Raw genomic sequence first — 6980 nt, 5'->3', positions numbered from 1 at the left:
GTTCATTTACATTTTTTAGCATACTTATATTTAAACAGTTGCACATTTTGTTTTTCCGATCTTGTATATACTTAAATACTTGTTCTTACATTTTATTATTATATTTTGTTATTATAATTATTATTATTTCATGTATATTGTATGTATGTATATTTTGTGTGCTGCTGTAACACTGTAATTTCCCTTTTTTTGGGATCAATAAATATCTATCTATCTATCTATCTATCTATCTATCTAAAATTGTCATTCAAGATATCTGTATTTGTGACTAGTCAAAACGACGGATGGAGACATCTGTAATTCAGTTTTGACTCAGCAAATGAAAGTTAAAGATATCTCAAATGTCATTATGACGAGAGTCGTCTTGTTGTGGAAAGTAACGCTGAGTCATCATTTCTTGTTGCTCCTGTCTTGTCTTGGGCTGCGGCATTAAAAAGACTAAAAGATTAAAAACGCCCTCTGGCTTCATGGTGCTAATGTGCTAATTACACAATTAACAGGTTATGTGATTTGATGATTTGAACATTGCGCTCTGCCCCCTCCTGGGGGGTGCGGGCCTATTTTGCACATAGATATCTGCAACGTCATTATGCCTTGTCAAAACTCTAATTTAAAGTATCTGTAATTACATTTTGACTAGGCACAATGAAAGTTAAAGATATCTAAAATTTCAGATAGCTCTAATTAAAATGTATTTCAAGATATCTATATCTTGATAATAGATATCTATTAAATTACGAATATCGCTAACTCCACTTTGAGATATCTACAAGATATCTGTAATTACTAGTCAAAACTTAATTTAAGATATCTGAAAAGGACCACATAGATATCTTGAATCGAGTTGAATTAAAGATATCTTGAACTGGAGTTATGACGAGTCAGTATCACATTGTAGATATCTCAAACTGGAATTACAGATATCTATAATTCCGTTGCGAATATCCGTAATTCACATAGTGGAAATCTGCAGCTGAACTGTAGATATCTGGAATGATAAATGATAATACAAATGAATGGCAAACGTGATGTAATTTGTCCTAAGATATCCGAAATGTTCTCTTTTTGACTAGGCAAAACTGAATTAAAGGTATCTGCAACACATATCCAGTCTAGCTTTTAAATGTTAAAATGGCTTGCCATACGATACACACCTGTTAGCTAGCCGCTGGCTCTATAGTTTACGAAACCCGTTTCCCGTGGTTCCAAACGCGGCTCTTTAGCTCGCCTTTACACATCATAAACTCCATAACTAACCCACCACAGCTTCAGTCCACCAGACACACGGTAGAAGGAAACCGTCTGTTGTCATTTTTACCGAGTACCAACCTGGAAAGCAGTATTACGGCATCAGTGAGTGAGAAAACAAACCGCTATCCTCGTCTCCAAATAGAAGGAAGGTGTCCGTCAGCTGGGCCCCGTGGTGTACCGATACCCGTACATTGGTTCCGCTTTCTTTGTTTCCCCACTACGTTAATATTGCTTACCAATAAAATTTGAAATTCGTACTAAACGCTACGCTGGGTATTATGTTATCCCTTAAGGGTGTATCACACATTCAAGCTGAAATAGATGTGGTGATATGCTGCTCTATATATGCGAAAATAGTGATTATTTACATGGAGTATGGTGGAGACATGGTGCTCTATTAACACTAAAAGTAGTGATTATTTACATGGAGTCTGGTGGAGATATGCTTCTCTATACACGCTAAAAGTAGTGATTATTTACATGGAGTCTGGTGGAGATATGCTGCTCTATACACGCTAAAAGTAGTGATTATTTACATGGAGTCTGGTGCCGATATGCTGCTCTATACACGCTAAAAGTAGTGATTATTTACGTGGAGTCTGGTGGAGATATGCTGCTCTATACACTAAAAATAGTGATTATTTACATGGAGTCTGGTGGTGACATGGTGCTCTATTAACACTAAAAGTAGTGATTTTTTACATGGACTCTGGTGGAGATATGCTGCTCTTTACACACTAAAAGTAGTGATTATTTACACGGAGTCTGGTGGAGACATGCTGCTCTATACACTCTAAAAGTAGTGATTATTTACATGGACTCTGGTGGAGATAGGCTGCTCTGTACACAATAAAAGTAGTGATTATTTACACGTAGTCTGGTGGAGATATGCTGCTCTATACACACTAAAAGTAGTGATTATTTACATGGACTCTGGTGGAGATATGCTGCTCTGTACACGCTAAAAGTAGTGATTATTTACATGGAGTCTGGTGGAGATATGCTTCTCTATACACGCTAAAAGTTGTGATTATTTACATGGAGTCTGGTGCAGATATGCTGCTCTATACACGCTAAAAGTAGTGATTATTTACGTGGAGTCTGGTGGAGATATGCTGCTCTATACACTAAAAATAGTGATTATTTATATGGAGTCTGCTGGAGATATGCTGCTCTATACACGCTAAAAGTAGTGATTATTTAAATGGAGTCTGGTGGGTTTGGTGATTGTGATTTCAGGGCTGTTTCATGTTAAACTAAAAGGATCTTACTCTTTAACTAAATGTCTATCTCTGTAGGGATCCATCCCATAATATTAATAGAATAATAATCTGAGTCTGTCAGAGACGACAACTAAACCTTTAGTGGACGGAAACTTTACCTTTTAATTAGGACACAACCTTGGGTTTAACATGGGGTGGACACTTTCTTTTCTGCAACAATTTGTGTCTTTTCTACATTAATTTATGGTGCAAATGTCTCCATGTATGTAAAGGAAATATAATAGGTATTTGGAGTAGGTTGCACTGAGTTGCTTAGTTTTTATTATGGAGGGGGGGGGGGGGGGGGGGATCAATCTCAGTAAAGAGCGACAACTGATGAATGAAATCGTGATATGATCAAATGATGAAACGTATAGATTTTATTAAAAGCATTTAGAAACATTAGACCATATGATGATTGTTAATAGAAACATTTGTTTTCCACATTTTAATTATATTACAATATGATTTAAAATATAAAGGACATAATACTGACCAATAACAGTTGATTATTTTTCAGATGTGACATATCATGAAGTTTTTTAGTCAAACAGTTCAAATGTTGATAACCAGCGATGAATCAAGATGAATGTTTTTGTGTTTGAGTCTCAGATCTGCTTCACAGTGCAGAGTGTGTGTGATGGTGAACAGACTGAACTTTGATTTCAGCAGCTGATCTTCAGTCAGTGTCTCTGTCCACAGCAGAGACTCTAAGTCCTGCAGAGGACACAGAGACATTGAGGAACCAGTCCAGACCATAAACCCAGGATAGAGAGGCTGAGTGAATGTGGTGTAGAAGGTGATGAGGTGGATCAGTGAGTCAGAGGAGACTGTGTAGAAGGACAGAAAGCCAGCAGGAACGTCCACATACACTGCTACTCTGTTAGAGACAGAGCAGGACGTGAGGACTGTTCTTCTGTTATTGTGCCAGACAGAGTAACCATCTTCATCAGAGCAGATCACTCTCCAGGAATGATCATTATATCCAAACTCACAGTCGTTACTGGTTCCTTTCCTTCTGATTCCTCTGTAACTCACTGATATGAAAAAAATTATGTTCATGAATTCAATTAAAATCTTTTATTATGTATTATTGTTTTTATTATGTAGACAACAGGGTTGATGTTTTACAAGAGTTTCGAAAATAAGACCAGATGAAATAATAAAAAAACGATGTTTATAGATTAACTGTAGATCGACTGTTGATTTTTTTTACAAGCAATGGATCAGTGAAACAGTGCTAGCGTTTTCATGTCAAAGTCCATGTGAGATCTTATCAAATATTACTTTAATCTGTGTTCTTATGCCACTGAAGAAGAAGGTTATATAAGGTCCTCTGATGAGTTATGTTCTATTATTGTAGGATTCTTTGCATCAAAAATGCTAATGTATCATGAACAATAAAGGTTATAATCTTTGGTACAGTCAAAGTTTTGTGGTGGTGGTGTTAACAGTGACCCCCCCCCATTTCTTTTACATGACTTTTTTGCATTGTGGTGAAAAAGCAATTGTGTATGATTAGCCATTTCTTTATGTATCAGCACGTAGAATACGAAGGTCCAATAAAAATAATGATCTGGCATTATCTAACCCTATACCCTCGTGGAGCACTGACTAGTTTAAGAAGAAGGCTGGGCATCGAATCAATAACAGCTGATTAACAGGGAAATACATTTCTTCAACCCAAAGTTAAGGCTAAGGTACAGAGTTATCAGGAAAAACGTAATGATTCCTCTTGTATTCTGAAAAGACAACTATTAAAAACAATAATGCACTAAGAAGAAAATGAACAAAATGCTAAATTAAACAATAAGCACTTTAGTCATTTATATCCCATCACCAAGACGATCATTTCAACTAAACAAGTTAATCAGTTTTACATCAGTTATGGGTTATATTTCAACAGACTAGTGTAGACAAAAGCAATTGTATCAATATAAGCTCTTTCTCTTTAAGGATCAGGAAGTAGAATACAAAGTTGAAATAAGAAGAATGATCTGTGATCAACATCGTGATGGAACAGATTGTGAAACACTAACCAGTTTGAGAAGAAGGCTGCGCATCAAATCAACAACTGAGTAACAGGAAAATACATTTCTTCAACTCTATAAACATTAGCAATGTCCTCAACATCTAACATCAACTCTCTCATTAATACAGTAGTCAATGATTGAACCCAAAGTGGAGGTTGAGGTACATACGGGTCGTCAACAGAAAAACTAGGATTCTGAGAACGATTTAAAAAAAGTAAGTCACAAAGAAGAAAAGAATCAGAATCAGAATCAGCTTTATTCGCCAGGGATGAGGACACATACAAGGAACAAAAAATATACACACTAATATATACACACAATATATACATACTCTAAACAGAACACTATAGAGGCATGAGTGAACAAAGAGTTTAATAAAAAATATTTAAATATGGAGCATAGTGCAAGGATACTGGGATTATGTTATTATATTACAAAATCAACAGTGTGAACATTATGGTCAGTTCTGAAATAGAAAATGAGAATGATGAATGAATAACAAATAAGAGAGATGTGAGAATGGGAATGATGAGTAAATAGTAAATAATAAGTGAGATATGAGAATGAGAATGATGCATAAAACTAAATAAGTGGAATAATAAGTGGAACCAGTGAACAGGTGCTGTAGAGACACTGGGTTATTGACCAAAACTGGACCTGACGCTGTGGGTCAGAAGTCAGCTGTTCATCAGAGAGATGGCTTCTGGATAGAAACTGTACCTGAATCTGTTTGGCTTACAGTGCTCTGTAGCGCCTGCCAGAGGGGAGAAGCTGGAACAGGTTGTGTCCGGGGTGAGATGGGTCCGCAGTGATGGTTCCTGCCCGTTTCCTGACTCTGGAGGAGTACAAGTCATGGACGGAGGGCAGGTTGGCACCGATGATCTTTTCTGCAGTCCTAACTGTCCGTTGTAGCTTGCTTCTGTCCTTTTTGGTGGCAGATCCAAACCGGACAGTGATGGAGGTGCAGAGGACAGACTGGATGATGGCTGAGTGGAAGTGGACCAGCAGCTCCTTAGGCAGTTGGAGCTTCCTGAGCTGGCGCAGGCAGTACATCCTCTGCTTTGCCTTTTTGATGATGGTGTCTGTGTTGGGCTCCCACTTCAGGTCCTGGGATATAGTGGATCCCAGAAACCTGAAGGATTCCACAGCAGACACAGGGCTGTTGAGTATGGTGATGGGGGGAAGAGTGGGGGTCTCTTCCTGAAGTCTAGGATCATCTCCACAGTCTTGAGTGTGTTGAGCTCAAGGTTGTTCTGACTATAGATAAATAGATACTTTATTCATCCCGAAGGAAAATGTAGTGGCAAGACAACATAACATAAACACATATTCACACATATACAAATCTCTCTTGAAATATTACAACTTCTTTAGACCATTTTATGTTAATGTACGTTATTATAATTTTTTTTTTTTACAGTTTCTTGTAAAATTTTGTTAAAATTGAATTTCTGTGAAGTGAATCTCGCAGTAAAACAATTAATGCTTTAAGAAACAAGCACCATGACTGCTAATTAGCTTGTTAGCTTCTGCCCGAGGCCGTTAGCATATAAAACTCCTCTCAAACTGACTAAAAACACGGGGAAATTACGCTAAATCAAACTCACCTAGAAGCTCGGCAGCTAACAAAACACACAGCTAACCCGCTGCCAACACTTCCGGTTTCCTTTAAATCGGGGCTTTTCAGATTAAAAGTCTTAAAGAGAGTCTTATAGAGCAGCATATCTCCACCAGACTCCATGTAAATAATCACTACTTTTAGCGTGTATAGATCAGCATATCTCCACCAGACTCCATGTAAATAATCACTACTTTAAGCGTGTATAGCACAGCATATCTCCACCAGACTCCATGTAAATAATCACTACTTTCAGCGTGTATAGAGCAGCATATCTCCACCAGACTCCATGTAAATAACCTTGGGTTTTATTTATAAAACTGCACGTATAGTAAAATAAAATAAATCAGATTTATAAAACCATTCGCATGCACATCTATAAGTAATATTCTGTTTATAGATCACATATTACCTACAAGTGTGCATATGTGAATCAGCCTCTTATCCCTCCCTGTACATGCCCAATTTTCATTTTAATTTCATTTCCATAATAACAAGAAAAGTACTCACGATATTTACATATATACACACATACACAGTTACTTTCTACATTATCAGGATTCTGAATATTAAAATAATGTTTAAGAAAGAAAAGTTCAGTTATTGTTTTTACTACACACGTCAGGTTGATTTAATTATGTATACTCTATATTACATATTATTTTGTAGTTTTTCCGTTGTTGTTTTTTGTAACCGTTATGTTGTGGGTAGATGTTGCCAGTTGGTTGCAGCAAGGAGGAGTACCAGGAATGAGGAGTCAGGGATGCAGTTATGATGAAGATGGGATAGTTTTTATTTATCCCAAAGAAAGGCCAC

General features: G+C 36.9%; 1 long non-coding RNA gene across 1 annotated transcript in view; it reads right to left on the bottom strand.

Annotated features, from left to right (window-relative positions):
- The window catches only part of LOC117941229, a 6718-nt gene extending 3166 nt beyond the window's left edge, over positions 1 to 3552 (bottom strand). The window contains exon 1 of the long non-coding RNA XR_004655880.1: positions 3277 to 3552. This is a non-coding gene — a long non-coding RNA (uncharacterized LOC117941229). The remainder of the gene's footprint in view (positions 1 to 3276) is intronic.
- Between the last annotated feature and the right edge of the window lie 3428 nt (positions 3553 to 6980).

Source organism: Etheostoma cragini, unplaced genomic scaffold (genome assembly GCF_013103735.1).
Source record: "Etheostoma cragini isolate CJK2018 unplaced genomic scaffold, CSU_Ecrag_1.0 ScbMSFa_4662, whole genome shotgun sequence".
Taxonomy (NCBI): Eukaryota; Metazoa; Chordata; class Actinopteri; order Perciformes; family Percidae; genus Etheostoma; species Etheostoma cragini.
Note: the sequence above shows the minus strand (reverse complement) of the source record. Positions and strands in the feature narration are given on the sequence as shown.